This window comes from Lissotriton vulgaris, chromosome 12, assembly GCF_964263255.1.
Source record: "Lissotriton vulgaris chromosome 12, aLisVul1.2, whole genome shotgun sequence".
NCBI lineage: Eukaryota > Metazoa > Chordata > Amphibia > Caudata > Salamandridae > Lissotriton > Lissotriton vulgaris.
This window is the reverse complement of record NC_141700.1, coordinates 75,125,335-75,144,549: the sequence shown is the minus strand read 5'-3', so window position 1 is coordinate 75,144,549 and position 19,215 is coordinate 75,125,335. Positions and strand designations below refer to the sequence as shown.

Below are 19,215 nucleotides of genomic sequence, written 5' to 3'. Positions count from 1 at the left end.
AGGAAAAGGGTACGGAAATGCACTACTGTGCCTTATGAATAGGCCCTGTTTATAGTTCTAATCCCTGCACTAGGAGGGTAATAGGCTGGAGTCACCTTCAATCATTCTCCCTCCAAGGAGGGCCGAAAAAGTCGGTCAGAACACTTCACCCTTGACTCCAGTCTATTAACCATTTTCTATATGGAACTAACATCTGTAGAAGAATAATAGGAAACAAAACTAACTGATCTATTCCTCTTGCCAAATCTACAATATTGGAGCAGAGAAGGAATGCACTGAATAAAGCAGCAAATAGCTACTAAAATACAAATAGAAATCATAATACCCCCTAATATCTGTCGTAGGGAATGTAAGTCAGGTAACCAATTGAAGAGCCAGTCGAACCAGCCCTGATCAATATGTTTTCTAACCTCTGCAGTCAAGTCGTGAAGTTTGTCAATATGGGCCTGGATTGATTTAGTGTGGTCAGACAGATTGAAACAGCAAAGACCCTCAAAGTCAGAACAATCATGTCCATGCTTTAACAGGAGGTAGTCGATAGCTGCGCGATTCTGCAGAATTGCTCTGCGTTCACCCTGGGCATCTAATAACATGCCAGATAAAATGGTAGAGGTTTGATTAATCGATTTTACCATCCAACAGGCCATTTTTCCAATGGATTTTGCGTTGTAAACTGCCAACGCTGGGACACCAACGATTGAGATAGCTAAACTAAGGTATTCAGATTTGGAATAGAGATGTAAGGAAGAGTCACAGTCCTCATGTAACATCATAGAATCACGAACTACACGGGAATAAGTATTGGGATGTGAGGAAAACATTAATAAACTCAATCTAGTGATGGCACACGGACCTCCAGAAATATTTGCAGGAATATAGGGCCAGGAGGAATTACCGCAGGAAAAGAGCCAACCAGAAGGTAACAACATTGTACGGTAATGGCTAGGAGCAACTATTATACTTTTACAGGTCATGTTATTTTTAACAGAAACACATGATTTCGGGAGTCTTCGTAAGCACAGCAAGCGTTCATGAGCTGAAAAAGAAGTGGCGGCTCTTAATTTTAACTTTACACATTCAGTAATTGCCTTAGGATCACAAGTCAAGAAAAAGCACAAATCACCCTGCGTGATATTATACGTAGTAATCTGAGAATGAATTGGGGGAATGGACTCTGAGAGAATAGTACATAAGGGACAAAATTCATGGGCCGCGAAATCGCCCAGAATAATATTGGGTCGGGCACTTGATATATTGAAAATATGTTTCAAAGTCTCCGTCGAGGCAGGGACGGCAACCAAGCAGGTCGCTAAAATGTCAGTTACAGAACGCATAGGTGTCAAGCAAAAATGCGGAGAATTAGTAACCCGTTTGGCTAGGGTGGTCCAAAAGTTTGATGATGAATCCCACGCAGTGAAGGAACGCGGTACTCGGGTTCTCGAATCAACCAAAGTCTGTGGGTTCTCTCCTCTCCCGACGTAGCAGACCAAAAGGAGTCCAACGCCGGCACATCCTGCAGCAGCAGTCCAGAGAATGATCTGAAAGAAAATCAAATACAGGCATTATTCATTCTCGTAAATAACATTTATCAGCCGGGACAGCTTCCCAGCTATCTTTCCCTGGTCTCATCACCAAAATGGTGTTGTCATGACCGGTTGCAATGATTTCAGCCTGTTCAGGGGAATGTTTAGGCGATTGCACCCATATTCTCGCTCCAGGATTGTCCGTAGAACCGAAGCCTTTTTGGCCTCGTACAGTTAGCAAAGTTGGGGCAGTGCCTTTCTGAATCTCACCACTGAAAACGGGCATGATTAACAATTGAGCAACTCGGTCAGTCTTTTGAATCGATAAATCAACCTCCCTGCTGTTCAGCAGGAGGACCTTAATCTCTCCCTGATAATCACTGTCAATCACTCCTCCGAGTACTTGAACACCTTTTAAGGCAAGGCCCGATCTAGGGGCGATCAGACCAAAACTTCCAGACGGTATACAGACACCAACGCCTGTCTCAACAATGATTCGGTCTTTACTCTTAAGTACAGTGTCATTCATGGCATGCAGGTCCAAGCCTGCGGAACCTGAGGTTGCTCTGCAAGGAGCTAGGGCTCCGGGGGAAATTTCCCAGTACATTACAGTATTGCCAACGGTGTTGGGTTTTGCATCAACATTTGGGGGAAACAAACGCATCAAAGGAGATTCAGCATGTAACAAGGGACGATTATTCAGAATTAACAATGCTTGAACTAAATAATCCCGCCAATTTTTGTAACGGTCATCAGTTAACTTTCGCAACTGTTCTTTAAGCAAACCATTCATCCTTTCAATCAGGCCTGATGCCTGTGGATAATAAGGAATATGAAACACCCATTCTATATTGTTTTCCGCACAAAATTCCTGTACCAATCTTCCACGAAAGTGGGATGCATTATCAGATTTAATTTGAAATGGAACACCATAATATAATATGATTAATTCCAATGTTTTAATGGTATTTATTTGGGTAGCTTGTTTGCCAGGAAAGGCCACCAAAAGGCCACTGTAGGTATCGACAATTGTACAAACATATTGACAATTTTTGCTCATAGGGAGCGGGCCAATATAATCAATCTGCCAAATTTGAGCGGGCAATTTTCCTCGATGTAAATGACCTTTAACAATTTGTGGTACTTTTCGTTGTCTGGAATGTTGACAGATGGGACAATGCAGAATGGCATCTTTAATGTAATTTAAAGGAATATAAATTCCTCGATCGGCAGCCCACCTGCTAGTGGCTCTCTCTCCAAAATGTCCTGCTTTCTGGTGGGCCCATTTCGCCAATCCCGCCAAATCAGAATCTTGCATGTCCACCACTGCCTCAGCAATTTTAGATTTCTCATCTGCAATGTTATGAAAGAATTTGTCAAGGGAATCTATCGGGGTATGAGCATCCACATGAAAGATTGTCACAGTACTCTGTGGGAGCATTTCCCAAATTTCTTGCCATAATTCTTTTCCCCACAATTCTTTTGAAAGCAATTCCCAATTATGAGAATGCCAAGTTGGTAACCATACCGCCAGTCTGTTAGCTGTGGACCAGGAATCAGTGAAAATATGACATGTGCCAGGTAGTTCCTGTTTCAAAACTTGGTAAACTGCGTATAATTCAGCATATTGACTACTCTTTCCTTCACCAGTTGTACTCAGCAATTTCTGTGTGATAGGATTATAGGACACTGCCTTCCAATGCCGTTTATCTCCAATGAACCTCGCTGAACCATCCGTAAATCACACAAGTTTTCTGTCCTCCGCGGACAAATCATCAAATGGCTTACCCCACTTGACAGGAGATTCCTGTTCTACAGGTACGGAGCAATCACTCTCAGTCTCATTCGATGGCGCCTGCGCCACTTGCTCATGTAATGCTGCCACACCCTTCGGACCCACACGTGCCCTGTCCTGAATGTACCATTTCCATTTAATCACACTCACTTCTTGAGCATGTCCAATTCGATGAGTTTTCGGCGAACTCAAAACCCACTGCATGATAGGAATTTCAGGTCTCAAAATCACATCATGACCTAAAGTCAATTGCTCGGTATCCACCAGAGCCCAATAACATGCAAGTAACTGTTTCTCAAAAGGTGTATAACGCTCACCAGCCTCAGGTAACGTTTTAGTCCAAAAACCTAACGGCACTTTTTGTCTGCCCTGCTTTTGCCACAGACTCCAATTTGCATACAGACCTTGTACAGACACATTCAAATCCACATCACCCTCGCCCACAGGCCACAGATCCAAGGCGTACTGAATCGCTTCTTTTGCCAAATTAAATGCATTCTGTTGTGGTTCACCCCATTCAAACGCATGCTTTTTGCGAGTGACTCGATATAAAGGAGCCAATATCTGACTCAAATGGGGAATATGTTGACGCCAAAAACCAAACAAATCAATGAAACTCTGAGCTTCTTTTCTATTCCTCGGAACTGCAAAGTCTAAAATTTTTCGTTTAACCTGCGGGATCACCTCTCTGTGACCTTCATGCCAATTGATACCTAAAAACTTAACATTTTGAGATGGACCTTGTAACTTATCAGGATTAATTTCCCAACCTTTTCCACGTAAGCAGTCAAGGATTTGATCTAATTGAGCCTGAACTTGATCTTGTGTTTCACCTTGAATTAAAATGTCGTCAATATAATGGCACACATTTGCGGGTGTACAGTTACTTCGGACAAATGCTCCGCCACCAGCCGGTGACAGATCGTAGGACTATGTACATAACCTTGAGGAAGACTTCTAAACGTCATTTGACGCCCATTCCAGGTACAACTGAATTGTTCCTGACACTCGGGGACAATCGGAATTGAAAAGAAAGCATTAGCAATATCAATACACGCATACCATGTACCTGGATGCTTTTGAATTCTTTCAATTAAAGTAACAATGTCTGGTACTGCAACAGTCAAACAGGGTGTGTGTTTATTCAGTTCTCGATAATCAACGGTCATGCGCCAAGAATTATCACTCTTGCGCACGGGCCAGACAGGATTATTCCAAGCAGAAGTAACCGGGGTTATAACTCCTGCGTCAACCAAATCCTGTATTGTGGCACTGATCTCTTCATGACCACCTGGAATACGATATTGTTTCTGAGAAACCACTTTTGTAGCTTGGGGAATTTTTATGGGGGGCATTCGTAAACGGCCAACCCGTACGGGTCTGGACGATATGTAGTGTTTAGTTCCAAATTGATAACAACCATCATCCAAATGCAAAGTCATTCCTTTTAAAATATCAATTCCAATTATATACTCCAAGAGTGGTACAACTAACACAGAATATTCTCTTCGGGGAATTCTACCTATTCTCATTTCAAGTGTAGTTTGCACTGCGGGAGTCTCCTTTCCACCTAAACCAGTAATTGTGAAAAATTGGCCTTTGAATTTCTTTGATTTACCATGAATTAACGTGGCCTCCGCTCCTGTATCTACCAATGCTCGGGCCCTTTGGATATTACGATGTTTCCAAAAAATTTCAATATCTACATAGGGTCTATTGTCTTTGTGAGCCCACCTGCGTACTGGAGCTTGACCTATTTCCTAGTCATTTTTACTGCGTTCTGTCAACCAAGACAAATCAGGGTAAATGCTCTCAGGTTTCTTGGGTATCAAAATATCCTGTTCATATCCATCTCCATTACGAAACTGATTTTTGTCATCTTCATAGTACTGTGAATTACGGTCAGAAAGCCTGTGACGATCCTCCCTTCTCCTCAACTCAGGGGACTGATCCCTTTCATCTCTATATCTGTTGTAAACACGATCATCTCTCCCCCTTTCTTTTTCCCCCTCTCTCCCCCTCACTCTGTCACGACGAGGGGAATCATCACGCTCATAGCGCCGCCCTCCACGGCGATCAGAATCCACCCGACGCCTCTCGTCACCACTATCATCAGAATATTCACGATCACAATCATTCTTTCGCACACGACGGGCACCCTCCTTCCGATCCAAACCACGCTTACGAAACATGTCCCATAAGCGATTATTAGGTTCACCGTCCATGTCTTCTTTTTTCACACCATCAGCCAGCAGTGCAAGAAACATATCACGTCTAGAGAATTTAAAATCTCCAGGAGAACGACCCTCCGGTCGAGATTGTCTCTCAGGTTTAAACCAGTCACCCAACTCACCAAGTTGACGGACAGACTCCAGCACCATAGACAAAGGATTGCCAGTTTGATTAATCAACAAAGTCATCATAACCTGCTTATAAGCAACAGGGGAAGAACGGATAATGCGATTCCGCACAGAAGATGTTAACAAGCCATCCAACAACCTGTCAGAAGTTCTGAGAAAAATCGCAGTTTTCATCACTTCTTCTTTCAAATGCTGCGACGCATCGCGCAAAGTATACCACGGCTTGTCATTGACAGGCCAATCAGATTCAGTAGGGTATTTATGGTTACAGCCATCATTCGCGAGCTGGAGCAGACTAATTTGGCCAGCACCATTATAATTTCGAAAATGGTCTTGTACAGTAGAATCGGAACTCAAAGAGCAAAAACGTAAACAATCACCAGTATCCAGCATGATACCTGCAGCACCTAATTCATAAAGGCGCACTATCCACGTAAGCAAAGCCTCACCAGGCCGTTGTCGAAATCGTTGTAAAATGTCACTAACTTCCTGTTGAGTAAAATCTTCAATACTATCCAAATGAACACCATTCGGATTACCAGGAGCCTGTTGTAATTTGCGTCGAAAAACCGGGTGTGCAGAAACCTCCGGACGAGCCTCCGAAGAAGCCCGATCCTTAGATTTAGAGGAACAATCAGAAGCAGATACGTCACCGGAACGGGAAGAGCGACCACGGTCGCAAGAACCATCGTCCTTGTCACAAGAAGCAGATTTACAATCACGTCCAGAGCGAGAAGACTCGCGCATGTCACTCTCCTCAGCCGAGGAGCCAGAATCATTCGAATCCCAGATATTACCATCCCATTCGTCGGGGTTCCAATCCAGTCCGGCTTTCGCCACGACCAGACGCACTTTCCGTTTACAAACACGACCACGACGGTTTCTATATTTGTATTTCGCAATTCGCACTGCAGCCCTTTCGGCTATAGTCTGATAAGTCTCAAGTTTGTCGGCAAGCAATTTATTCTGACATCGCAAAAGAGTATGCGCATTCTGCACTTCAACAAACTTTTCTTCCATATCCACAAACCACTTCTGCAATTTTACAAATTTTTCATGAAGCATTCTGTATGCAGTCAACACAATCCAACCTCTGCGTCCTAAAATAGGAAGCTCATCACCCTTCACTACTGGAGCCTTTTGCAAGCAAGAAACCACATCAGCAGGCTCCGCCTGCTCCAAACAAGAAGTCCAATTCTCACTCAAACCAGTAGAATCGGCCCACTCACGGGCCAAGGCCTCATAAGGCGTTGATTCCCAGCCGGGAATTTCAACAGGCAATTTGAAAGTAGATTTCGATTTACGCGAAAACATTTTGACACACAAAAAATATATACACAATTATCAACAAAGAAAATACGTACGAGCCGAGCGCAAACCAACAAGATAAAAACAATACAGCGCACACAGGCTTCGTAAACAGTTCGTGACGCCAGATGTAACGACCGGATTCTCGAACCAGATGGGATCAGCTCCTAAGAGCCCCTCCAACCCAGTCCGAACGTAATCACCTCCCTCCTTAGAACGTATTTACAATGGGTATATGTATATGTATGTACATCTCGTACCTAAGGTGGGGAAAATAGCAATACACATGCATAGGTTTTCTACAATATCCCATTCATACCAACTAGTCTCGCGGCCACTTAGGCCCAGACTAATCTACCCTGGGGCAGTTCTGATGATGTACCATTACACACTGATCACCCTCAGTGCTCACTCGACACGCAATCCAGCGTGCCATACACACTGATCACCCTCAGTGCTCACTCGACACGCAATCCGGCATGCCATACACACTGGGCTGCAGTCCCAGTGCTCTCTTTTTATCCGGTCCACAATCCGGCGGACCTACACACTGGTGTCCCTCCCAGTGCTCGCTTACTTACAACCCGATCCGCAATCCGGCGGATCTAAGCACCAGTCTCCCACCTGGTGTTCTCATTAACGCCGCTTACCAACGACGATCACTCTCCTATGAATACCTTTGGAAGGAATCTCTCATTTGCTACTCGGGATGATACTACAATAACATGAATTAGCACAACTTTCCAAATTGAATCATGTACCTTCTGCTCTCTGCATCAAATGGTCCCTCTCTCCCTCATTATTCAGTCACCTCTTACCTGACCGGGATTTACATCCGTTCATGAAAACGATGTCTGACTAGAAGACCAGGTTACCCTGATTTAACAAGAATACAAGGCACATGTCGGTTCACTAAGAACTGGGGTATTTTATTACAATGATTATAAACACAGCACTATACTATAACATATATCCTGCAAAGAAAAGTGAAAGGTTAGAATGTGCACATGATAGGACAGAAGTCACCTTGTGAGCACGAAGTCGGGGTTCAACAGTCATCTAGGTTCCCTTCTCGTCTGTGCCTTGGCTCGTCTCGGAATCACACCTCAGCAGTCACGAGTACACGTCTGCACCGCTATGCTCTGTCCCCTCTGCTTCCCTCCAAGTCACTGGAACCTTCCTCTTTATTAGCTGCTGTCTCTCTCTGTCTCTGATTGCTCTGCGCTACTTCTCCTTCTCCTTCAATCTTTCTCAGAGAGTATCAGCTTCATGATCTTTCTCGGACTTCAAGATGGCGACTGTCTGCCTGGAAATAATTAATAGCATTGATGCTAACGGCTAGCTGCCGCCTACAGACTGACTGACTCACTGCCTAACACTTTCGCTAATATGGAAGCTTGTCCTTTCATGGAAAGTTACGGCCAGTAACCTGCCGCCCACCAAATTCTTGTACCTCCCCGTACCAAGGACACGTTCCCAGCCGGCCGGCCTGATGTTGTGTCTTCGGAGTGGAGAAAAATACAGTCTTTCGATAAGGGCCAGCCTGAGCCGGTTCTCTCCAAGCGAACAACACTTTGAAACTAAAACATTACACTTGGCCTAGAAGCATCTCAAGCTGCCGGGGCAGAAAGCAAGATGGAGTCTCTCCCGTTTGAGGCCTACAAGGCCCGAAATAAGCATAACTCCATAGAAGGTATACTAACACTCTTGCAAAAGGATGGATTAACACTAATACTAATGAATCTATCCCCTAGCTTAAGTTTATAAGCCCTGATCTAAGGAAAAGGGTACGGAAATGCACTACTGTGCCTTATGAATAGGCCCTGTTTATAGTTCTAATCCCTGCACTAGGAGGGTAATAGGCTGGAGTCACCTTCAATCATTCTCCCTCCAAGGAGGGCCGAAAAAGTTGGTCAGAACAATGTGTGAGCCTACTGCTGCTTTCGACCTGCTGAACAAGTCAGGCTGCTGCATGAGTGTGACTGCCGCAGTGGTTAGAGTCATGTACACTGGTGCACGTCTGCTGCATGTGTGAGTCCACTGCTGCCTGACGGTCTGCTGAACAAGTCAGGCTGCTGCATGAATGTGACTGCCGCAGTGGTTAGAGTCATGTACACTGGTGCACGTCTGCTGCATGTGTGAGTCTACTGCTGCCTGACGGTCTGCTGAACAAGTCAGGCTGCTGCATGAATGTGACTGCCGCAGTGGTTAGAGTCATGTACACTGGTGCACGTCTGCTGCATGTGTGAGTCTACTGCTGCCTGACGGTCTGCTGAACAAGTCAGGATGCTGCATGATTGTGACTGCCGCAGTGGTTAGAGTCATGTACACTGGTGCACGTCTGCTGCATGTGTGAGTCCACTGCTGCCTGACGGTCTGCTGAACAAGTCAGGGTGCGGCATGAGTGTGACTCCCGCAGTGCTTAGAGTCATGTACACTGGTGCACGTCTGCTGCATGTGTGAGTCTACTGCTGCCTGACGGTCTGCTGAACAAGTCAGAGTGCGGCATGGGTGTGACTGCCGCAGTGCTTAGAGTCATGTACACGGGTGCACGTCTGCTGCATGTGTGAGTCTACTGCTGCCTGACGGTCTGCTGAACAAGTCAGGCTGCTGCATGAATGTGACTGCCGCAGTGGTTAGAGTCATGTACACTGGTGCACGTCTGCTGCATGTGTGAGTCTACTGCTGCCTGACAGTCCACTGAACAAGTCAGGCTGCTGCATGTGTGTGACTGCCGCAGTGCTTAGAGTCATGTACACTGGTGCACGTCTGCTGCATGTGTGAGTCTACTGCTGCCTGACGGTCCGCTGAACAAGTCAGGCTGCTGCATGTGCGTGACTGCCGCAGTGGTTAGAGTCATGTACACTGGTGCACGTCTGCTGCATGTGTGAGTCTACTGCTGCCTGACGGTCTGCTGAACAAGTCAGGCTGCTGCATGTGTGTGACTGCCGCAGTGGTTAGAGTCATGTACACTGGTGCACGTCTGCTGCATGTGTGAGTCTACTGCTGCCTGACAGTCCACTGAACAAGTCAGGGTGCGGCATGGGTGTGACTGCCGCAGTGGTTAGAGTCATGTACACTGGTGCACGTCTGCTGCATGTTTGAGTCTACTGCTGCCCGACAGTCCACTGAACAAGTCAGGGTGCGGCATGGGTGTGACTGCCGCAGTGGTTAGAGTCATGTACACTGGTGCACGTCTGCTGCATGTGTGAGCCTACTGCTGCCTGACGACCTGCTGAACAAGTCAGGGTGCGGCATGAGTGTGACTCCCGCAGTGCTTAGAGTCATGTACACTGGTGCACGTCTGCTGCATGTGTGAGCCTACTACTGCCTGACGACCTGCTGAACAAGACAGGCTGCTGCATGAGTGTGACTGCCGCAGTGGTTAGAGTCATGTACACTGGTGCACGTCTGCTGCATGTGTGAGCCTACTGCTGCCTGACGGTCTGCTGAACAAGTCAGATTGCTGCATGAGTGTGACTGCCGCAGTGGTTAGAGTCATGTACACTGGTGTACGTCTGCTGCATGTGTGAGCCTACTGCTGCCTGACAGTCCACTGAACAAGTCAGGCTGCTGCATGAGTGTGACTGCCGCAGTGGTTTGAGTCATGTACACTGGTGCACGTCTGCTGCATGTGTGAGCCTACTGCTGCCTGACGACCTGCTGAACAAGTCAGGGTGCGGCATGAGTGTGACTCCCGCAGTGGTTAGAGTCATGTACACTGGTGCACGTCTGCTGCATTTGTGAGTCTACTGCTGCCTGACGGTCTGCTGAACAAGTCAGGCTGCTGCATGTGCGTGACTGCCGCAGTGGTTAGAGTCATGTACACTGGTGCACGTCTGCTGCATGTGTGAGCCTACTGCTGCCTGACGACCTGCTGAACAAGTCAGGGTGCGGCATGAGTGTGACTCCCGCAGTGGTTAGAGTCATGTACACTGGTGCACGTCTGCTGCATGTGTGAGTCTACTGCTGCCTGACGGTCTGCTGAACAAGTCAGGCTGCTGCATGAATGTGACTGCCGCAGTGGTTAGAGTCATGTACACTGGTGCACGTCTGCTGCATGTGTGAGCCTACTGCTGCCTGACGACCTGCTGAACAAGTCAGGCTGCTGCATGTGTGTGACTGCCGCAGTGGTTAGAGTCATGTACACTGGTGCACGTCTGCTGCATGTGTGAGTCTACTGCTGCCTGACGGTCTGCTGAACAAGTCAGGGTGCGGCATGGGTGTGAGTGGTTAGAGTCATGTACACTGTTGTACCTCTGCTGCATGACCAGTGTGAGTTCGCAGCACAGATATTTCGAATGCAGAGGTAAGTCTGCTATGCAGGTAGTTTTTCTGCACTACTAAATTTGCTGCGGAAGTTGGATCTCCAGCATGAGTGAATCTCCGTCACGTATCATTGTCTCACATGTGAGTAGGGTTACGACTGCCGCACAGACCACTCTCTTGCATGAGGTGTTCTGCTGCTTGGGAGAGCCTGCTACATGGGTCAATTTCTTCAAGGGGGTAAGACTGCTGCAGCACTATGCCTGCTCCATAGGTGTATTTTGTGGGTGAGCCTGCAGAATTAGTGCTTCTCCGACAAGTATTATTGCTGCAAATATGAGAAGAGGTTCGTCTGCTGCAATGGCCACTCTCCTGCATCAGGCGGTCTGCTGCTTGGAAGCACCTGCGGCGTGGGGCAGGGTCTTCTAAGGACCGTCCTGCTCCAGGAGTGTGTCTCAGCCGCAGGTGTGTATTGCATGAGTGAGTGTGCTGCATGGGGCAGGTTCTTCCAAGGATCATTCTGCTCCAGGTGTGTGTCTCAGCCGCAGGTGTGTATTGCATGAGTGAGTGTGCTGCTTGGGCCAGTTTCGTCCAAGGATCCTTCTGCTCCAGGTGAGTGTCTGGGCCGCAGGTGTGTATTGCATGAGTGAGAGTGCTGCTTGGAGCAGGTTCTTCCAAAGGATCGTTCTTCTCCAGGTGTGTGTCTCAGCCGCAGGTGTGCATTGCATAAGTGAGTGTGCTGCTTGGGCCACTTTCTTATAAGAATCATTCTGCTCCAGGCATGTGTCAGGGCTGCTGGTGTATATTGCATGAGTGAGTGCGCTGCTTGGGCCAGTTTTTTCCAAGGATCATCCTGCTCCAGGTGTGTGTCTGGGCCGCAGGTGTGTATTGCATGAGTGAGTGTGCTGCTTGGGCCAGTTTTTTCCAAGGATCATCCTGCTCCAGGTGTGTGTCTGGGCCGCAGATGTGTATTGCATGAGTGAGTGTGCTGCTTGGAGCAGGTTCTTCCAAGGATCGTTCTTCTCCAGGTGTGTGTCTGTGCCGCAGGTGTGTATTGCATGAGTGAGTGTGCTGCATGGGCCAGTTTCTTCCAAAGGTCTTTGTGCTCGAGGTGTGTGTTTGGGCTGCAGTTGTGTATTGCATGAGTGAGTGTGCTGCTTGGGCCAGTTTCTTCAAAGGATCATCCTGCTCCAGGTGTGTGTCTCAGCCGCAGGTGTGTATTGCATGAGTGAGTGTGCTGCTTGGGCCAGTTTCTTCCAAGGATCATCCTGCTCCAGGTGTGTGTCTGGGCCGCAGGTGTGTATTGCATGAGTGAGTGTGCTGCTTGGGCCAGTTTTTTCCAAGGATCATCCTGCTCCAGGGGTGTGTCTGGGCCGCAGGTGTGTATTGCATGAGTGAGTGTGCTGCTTGGAGCAGGTTCTTCCAAGGATCGTTCTTCTCCAGGTGTGTGTCTGGGCCGCAGGTGTGTATTGCATGATTGAGTGTGCTGCTTGGGCCAGTTTCTTCCAAGGATCATCCTGCTCCAGGTGTGTGTCTGGGCCGCAGGTGTGTATTGCATGAGTGAGTGTGCTGCTTGGGCCAGTTTCTTCCAAGGATCATCCGGCTCCAGGTGTGTGTCTGGGCCACAGGTGTGTATTGCATGAGTGAGTGTGCTGCTTGGGCCAGTTTCTTCCAAGGATCATCCTGCTCCAGGTGTGTGTCTGGGCCGCAGGTGTGTATTGCATGAGTGAGTGTGCTGCATGGGAAAGGTTCTTCCAAGGATCATCCTGCTCCAGGTGTGTGTTTGGGCCGCAGGTGTGTATTGCATGAGTGAGTGTGCTGCTTGGGCCAGTTTCTTCCAAGGATCATCCGGCTCCAGGTGTGTGTCTGGGCCACAGGTGTGTATTGCATGAGTGAGTGTGCTGCTTGGGCCAGTTTCTTCCAAGGATCATCCTGCTCCAGGTGTGTGTCTGGGCCGCAGGTGTGTATTGCATGAGTAAGTGTGCTGCATGGGAAAGGTTCTTCCAAGGATCATCCTGCTCCAGGTGTGTGTCTGGGCCGCAGGTGTGTATTGCAAGATTGAGTGTGCTGCTTGGGCCAGTTTCTTCCAAGGATCATCCTGCTCCAGGTGTGTGTCTGAGCCGCAGGTGTGTATTGCATGAGTGAGTGTGCTGCTTGGAGCATGTTCTTCCAAGGATCGTTCTTCTCCAGGTGTGTGTCTGGGCCGCAGGTGTGTATTGCATGAGTGAGTGTGCTGCTTGGGCCAGTTTCTTCCAAGGATCATCCTGCTCCAGGCATGTGTCTGGGCCGCAGGTGTGTATTTCATGAGTGAGTGTGCTGCTTGGGCCAGTTTCTTCCAAGGATCATCCTGCTCCAGGTGTGTGTCTGGGCTGCAGGTGTGTATTGCATGAGTGAGTGTGCTGCTTGGGCCAGTTTCTTCCAAGGATCATCCTGCTCCAGGTGTGTGTCTGGGCCGCAGGTGTGTATTGCATGAGTGAGTGTGCTGCATGGGAAAGGTTCTTCCAAGGATCATTCTTCTCCAGATGTGTGTCTGGGCTGCAGGTGTGTTTTGCATGAGTGAGTGTGCTGCTTGGGCCAGTTTTTTCCAAGGATCATCCTGCTCCAGGTGGGTGTCTGGGCCGCAGGTGTGTAATTCATGAGCGAGTGTGCTGCTTGGGCCAGTTTCTTCCAAGGATCATCCTGCTCCAGGTGGGTGTCTGGGCCGCAGGTGTGTAATTCATGAGCGAGTGTGCTGCTTGGGCCAGTTTCTTCCAAGGATCATCCTGCTCCAGGTGTGTGTCTGGGCCGCAGGTGTGTATTGCATGAGTGAATGTGCTGCTTGGAGCAGGTTCTTCCAAGGATCGTTCTTCTCCAGGTGTGTGTCTGGGCCGCAGGTGTGTATTGCATGAGTGAGTGTGCTGCTTGGGCCAGTTTCTTCCAAGGATCATCCTGCTCCAGGTGTGTGTCTGGGCCGCAGGTGTGCATTGCATAAGTGAGTGTGCTGCTTGGTCCAGTTTCGTCCAAGGATCATCCTGCTCCAGGTGTGTGTCTGGGCTGCAGGTGTGTATTGCATGAGTGAGTGTGCTGCTTGGGCCAGTTTCTTCGAAGGATCATTCTGCTCCAGGTGTGTGTCTGGGCTGCAGGTGTGTATTGCATGAGTGAGTGTGCTGCTTGGGCCAGTTTCGTCCACGGATCCTTCTGCTGCAGGTGTGTGTCTGGGCCGCAGGTGTGTATTGAATGAGTGAGTGTGCTGCATGGAGCAGGTTCTTCCAAGGATAGTTCTTCTCCAGGTGAATGTCTGTGTCAGGTGTGTATTGCATGAGTGAGTGTGCTGCATGGGGCAGTTTCTTCCAAAGGTCTTTGTGCTCCAGGTGTGTGTTTGGGCTGCAGGTGTGTATTGCATGAGTGAGTGTGCTGCTTGGGCCAGTTTCTTCCAAGGATCATCCTGCTCAGGTGTGTGTATGGGCCGCAGGTGTGTATTGCAAGAGTGAGCGTGCTGCATGGAGCAGGTTCTTCCAGTGATCGTTCTGCTCCAGGTGTGTCATGGCCGCAGGTGTGTATTGCATGAGTGAGCGTGCTGCATGGAGCAGGTTCTTCCAGTTATCGTTCTGCTCCAGGTGTGTCATGGCCGCAGGTGTGTATTGCATGAGTGAGTGTGCTGCTTGGAGCAGGTTCTTCTAAGGATCATTCTGCTCCAGGTGTGTCTTGGCCGCAGGTGTGTATTGCATGAGTGAGTGTGCTGCTTGGGCCAGTTTCTTCCAAGGATCATTCTGCTCCAGGTGTGTGTCTCAGCCGCAGGTGTGTATTGCATGAGTGAGTGTGCTGCTTGGGCCAGTTTCTTCCAAGGATGATCCTGCTCCAGGTGTGTGTCTGGGCCGCAGGTGTGTATTGCATGAGTGAGTGTGCTGCTTGGGCCAGTTTCTTATCAGAATCATTCTGCTCCAGGTGTATGTCTCAGCTGCAGGTGTGTATTGCATGAGTGAGTGTGCTGCTTGGGCCAGTTTCTTCCAAGGATCATCCTGCTCCAGGTGTCAGTCTGAGCCGCAGGTGTGTATTGCATGAGTGAGTGTGCTGCATGGAGCAGGTTCTTCCAAGGATAATTCTTCTCCAGGTGCATGTCTGTGTCAGGTGTGTATTGCATGAGTGAGTGTGCTGCATGGGGCATTTTCTTCCAAAGGTCTTTGTGCTACAGGTGTGTGTTTGGGCTGCAGGTGTGTATTGCATGAGTGAGTGTGCTGCTTGGGCCAGTTTCTTCCAAGGATCATCCTGCTCAGGTGTGTGTCTGGGCCGCAGGTGTGTATTGCATGAGTGAGTGTGATCTTGGGCCAGTTTCTTCCAAAGGTCTTTGTGCTCCAGGTGTGTGTTTGGGCTGCAGGTGTGTATTGCATGAGTGAGTGTGCTGCTTGGGCCAGTTTCTTCCAAGGATCATCCTGCTCAGGTGTGTGTCTCGGCTGCAGGTGTGTATTGCAAGAGTGAGCGTGCTGCATGGAGCAGGTTCTTCCAGTGATCGTTCTGCTCCAGGTGTGTCATGGCCGCAGGTGTGTATTGCATGAGTGAGCGTGCTGCATGGAGCAGGTTCTTCTAAGGATCATTTTGCTCCAGGTGTGTCTTGGCCGCAGGTGTGTATTGCATGAGTGAGTGTGCTGCTTGGGCCAGTTTCTTCCAAGGATCATTCTGCTCCAGGTGTGTGTCTGGACCTCAGGTGTGTATTGCAAGAGTGAGTGTGCTGCATGGGGCAGTTTCTTCCAAGGATCATTCTGCTGTAGGTGTGTGTCTGGGCCGCAGGTGTGTATTGCATGACTGAGTGTGCTACATGGAGCAGGTTCTCCAAGGATCATTCTGCTCCAGGTGTGTGTCACAGCCGTAGGTGTGCATTGCATGAGTGAGTGCGCTGCTTGGGCCACTTTCTTATAAGAATCATTCTGCTCCAGGCATGTGTCAGGGCTGCTGGTGTATATTGCATGAGTGAGTTTGCTGCATGGAGCAGGTTCTTCCAAGGTTCTTTCTTCTCCAGGCATGTGTCTGGGCCGCAGGTGTGTATTGCATGAGTGAGTGCGCTGCTTGGGCCAGTTTTTTCCAAGGATCATCCTGCTCCAGGTGTGTGTCTGGGCCGCAGGTGTGTATTGCATGAGTGAGTGTGCTGCTTGGAGCAGGTTCTTCCAAGGATCGTTCTTCTCCAGGTGTGTGTCTGTGCCGCAGGTGTGTATTGCATGAGTGAGTGTGCTGCATGGGCCAGTTTTTTCCAAAGGTCATTGTGCTCCAGGTGTGTGTCTGGGCCGCAGGTGTGTATTGCATGAGTTGGTGTGCTGCTTTGGCCAGTTTCTTCCAAAGGTCATTCTGCTCCAGGTGTGTGTCTGGGCTTCAGGTGTGTATTGCATGAGTGAGTGTGCTGCTTGGGCCAGTTTCTTCCAAGGATCATCCTGCTCCAGGTGTGTGTCTGGGCCGCAGGTGTGTATTGCATGAGTGAGTGTGCTGCTTGGGCCAGTTTCTTCCAAGGATCATCCTGCTCCAGGTGTGTGTCTGGGCCGCAGGTGTGTATTGCATGAGTGAGTGTGCTGCTTGGGCCAGTTTTTTCCAAGGATCATCCTGCTCCAGGTGTGTGTCTGGGCCGCAGGTGTGTATTGCATGAGTGAGTGTGCTGCTTGGAGCAGGTACTTCCAAGGATCGTTCTTCTCCAGGTGTGTGTCTGGGCCGCAGGTGTGTATTGCATGATTGAGTGTGCTGCTTGGGCCAGTTTCTTCCAAGGATCATCCTTCTCCAGGTGTGTGTCTGGGCCGCAGGTGTGTATTGCATGAGTGAGTGTGCTGCTTGGGCCAGTTTCTTCCAAGGATCATCCTGCTCAGGTGTGTGTCTGGGCCGCAGGTGTGTATTGCAAGAGTGAGCGTGCTGCATGGAGCAGGTTCTTCCAGTGATCGTTCTGCTCCAGGTGTGTCATGGCCGCAGGTGTGTATTGCATGAGTGAGCGTGCTGCATGGAGCAGGTTCTTCCAGTGATCATTCTGCTCCAGGTGTGTCATGGCCGCAGGTGTGTATTGCATGAGTGAGTGTGCTGCTTGGAGCAGGTTCTTCTAAGGATCATTCTGCTCCAGGTGTGTCTTGGCCGCAGGTGTGTATTGCATGAGTGAGTGTGCTGCTTGGGCCAGTTTCTTCCAAGGATCATTCTGCTCCAGGTGTGTGTCTCAGCCGCAGGTGTGTATTGCATGAGTGAGTGTGCTGCTTGGGCCAGTTTCTTCCAAGGATGATCCTGCTCCAGGTGTGTGTCTGGGCCGCAGGTGTGTATTGCATGAGTGAGTGTGCTGCTTGGGCCAGTTTCTTATCAGAATCATTCTGCTCCAGGTGTATGTCTCAGCTGCAGGTGTGTATTGCATGAGTGAGTGTGCTGCTTGGGCCAGTTTCTTCCAAGGATCATCCTGCTCCAGGTGTCAGTCTGAGCCGCAGGTGTGTATTGCATGAGTGAGTGTGCTGCATGGAGCAGGTTCTTCCAAGGATAGTTCTTCTCCAGGTGCATGTCTGTGTCAGGTGTGTATTGCATGAGTGAGTGTGCTGCATGGGGCATTTTCTTCCAAAGGTCTTTGTGCTACAGGTGTGTGTTTGGGCTGCAGGTGTGTATTGCATGAGTGAGTGTGCTGCTTGGGCCAGTTTCTTCCAAGGATCATCCTGCTCAGGTGTGTGTCTGGGCCCCAGGTGTGTATTGCATGAGTGAGTGTGCTGCTTGGGCCAGTTTCTTCCAAAGGTCTTTGTGCTCCAGGTGTGTGTTTGGGCTGCAGGTGTGTATTGCATGAGTGAGTGTGCTGCTTGGGCCAGTTTCTTCCAAGGATCATCCTGCTCAGGTGTGTGTCTCGGCTGCAGGTGTGTATTGCAAGAGTGAGCGTGCTGCATGGAGCAGGTTCTTCCAGTGATCGTTCTGCTCCAGGTGTGTCATGGCCGCAGGTGTGTATTGCATGAGTGAGCGTGCTGCATGGAGCAGGTTCTTCCAGTGATCGTTCTGCTCCAGGTGTGTCATGGCCGCAGGTGTGTATTGCATGAGTGAGTGTGCTGCTTGGAGCAGGTTCTTCTAAGGATCATTCTGCTCCAGGTGTGTCTTGGCCGCAGGTGTGTATTGCATGAGTGAGTGTGCTGCTTGGGCCAGTTTCTTCCAAGGATCATTCTGCTCCAGGTGTGTGTCTGGACCTCAGGTGTGTATTGCAAGAGTGAGTGTGCTGCATGGGGCAGTTTCTTCCAAGGATCATTCTGCTGTAGGTGTGTGTCTGGGCCGCAGGTGTGTATTGCATGACTGAGTGTGCTGCATGGAGCAGGTTCTTCCAAGGATCATTCTGCTCCAGGTGTGTGTCACAGCCGCAGGTGTGCATTGCATGAGTGAGTGCGCTGCTTGGGCCACTTTCTTATAAGAATTATTCTGCTCCAGGCATGTGTCAGGGCTGCTGGTGTATATTGCATGAGTGAGTTTGCTGCATGGAGCAGGTTCTTCCAAGGATCCTTCTGCTCCAGGCATGTGTCTGGGCCGCAGGTGTGTATTGCATGAGTGAGTGCGCTGCTTGGGCCAGTTTTTTCCAAGGATCATCCTGCTCCAGGTGTGTGTCTGGGCCGCAGGTGTGTATTGCATGAGTGAGTGTGCTGCTTGGAGCAGGTTCTTCCAAGGATCGTTCTTCTCCAGGTGTGTGTCTGTGCCGCAGGTGTGTATTGCATGAGTGAGTGTGCTGCATGGGCCAGTTTTTTCCAAAGGTCATTGTGCTCCAGGTGTGTGTCTGGGCCGCAGGTGTGTATTGCATGAGTTGGTGTGCTGCTTTGGCCAGTTTCTTCCAAAGGTCATTCTGCTCCAGGTGTGTGTCTGGGCTTCAGGTGTGTATTGCATGAGTGAGTGTGTTGCTTGGGCCAGTTTCTTCCAAGGATCATCCTGCTCCAGGTGTGTGTCTGGGCCGCAGGTGTGTATTGCATGAGTGAGTGTGCTGCTTGGGCCAGTTTCTTCCAAGGATCATCCTGCTCCA

General features: G+C 49.3%; 1 protein-coding gene across 3 annotated transcripts in view; it reads left to right on the top strand.

Moving 5' to 3' along the window:
* The window catches only part of LINGO3 (leucine rich repeat and Ig domain containing 3), a 229,308-nt gene that overhangs the window by 16,470 nt on the left and 193,623 nt on the right, over positions 1-19,215 (top strand). The gene's annotated exons all lie outside the window — the stretch shown is intronic.